The sequence below is a fragment of the Phalaenopsis equestris genome, unplaced genomic scaffold (assembly GCF_001263595.1).
Source record: "Phalaenopsis equestris unplaced genomic scaffold, ASM126359v1 Scaffold000061, whole genome shotgun sequence".
NCBI lineage: Eukaryota > Viridiplantae > Streptophyta > Magnoliopsida > Asparagales > Orchidaceae > Phalaenopsis > Phalaenopsis equestris.
Window position 1 is genome coordinate 1,700,485 of NW_018164503.1, and position 1,070 is coordinate 1,701,554.

The window sequence follows — 1,070 nt, forward strand, 5'->3', positions numbered from 1 at the left end:
TAAAATAATAATAATAATAATAATAATAATATAATGTAATCTAATATAATTATATTTTAGCTATAACGACTGTAGTTACTTACTACTATTAATTTAAAGTTATAAAAGTCATGGTTACTATTACTTTTTGAGTGGGGCATTTTTGTAAATTTGGCCAATGAACCTTCTAAAACACTTCGTTGGACCGTCTGTGTTGAATTTTCCTTTTATCATAATATATTTTTGTGGAGTTCAAGTGCCCTAAAGATCAATAACCCTATAATTAAATGAATTTGGGCTAGTTAAATTTCTCTAATCGAGCCACTTGATTTGATAATAAACATGCCAAATTTAGAGATAATTCAATGCTAAAATTAATGCACCAAAGTTTTATATAACGCTTTAAATGCTTGACCAAGGCTTTTTTGGACTCACATTGGATCACTTTCAGTGTCATTTTGGTTTTATTATCGAGGTGCTCAGTTTAACTATAAATTTGTTGAAATCAGAGCTTTGATGATCCTGAATTCAGACTTTGAAGATCTCCTACCAAAGCACATTGAGATTCGTGTCTGATGATAGAAATTTCTTCCTACGATGTGTCACCAAGAAATTTCTATGATTTGTTGGAGAAATGATCATTAATTCCAAATAATTAGAGATAATGTGTATCATAAGTTAATATCTTAATTTCAAATTAGTATCTCTTTAATTACAATTACTAGTTTATTTTTGTCAGTTGTCTGTCTATGATTCATTTATTTATAGTCAAATCTAACAAATTTATAGTCAAATTGAAAGTCTTGATGAGATGATTCCAACGAGCCTAACATCACTCATTTTTCATATCTTTAAGACACTTAAATGCTCATATAACATCCTCCAATCGAACAAATATTCTGGGCCGTCCGATGGAGCAATTTTAATTCATACAATATTTGTAAAGCATGTCACTCACAAAATCTATAAATAGACATTCAATCTCTTCATTCAAGGGACCTGGACTTGGAAGAGGAGCAAGAACTAAGCGTGGAGTACATACATGCTGATTTTGTTGTATTGTTTGTATTTATACAACCAGAGATGTAAAA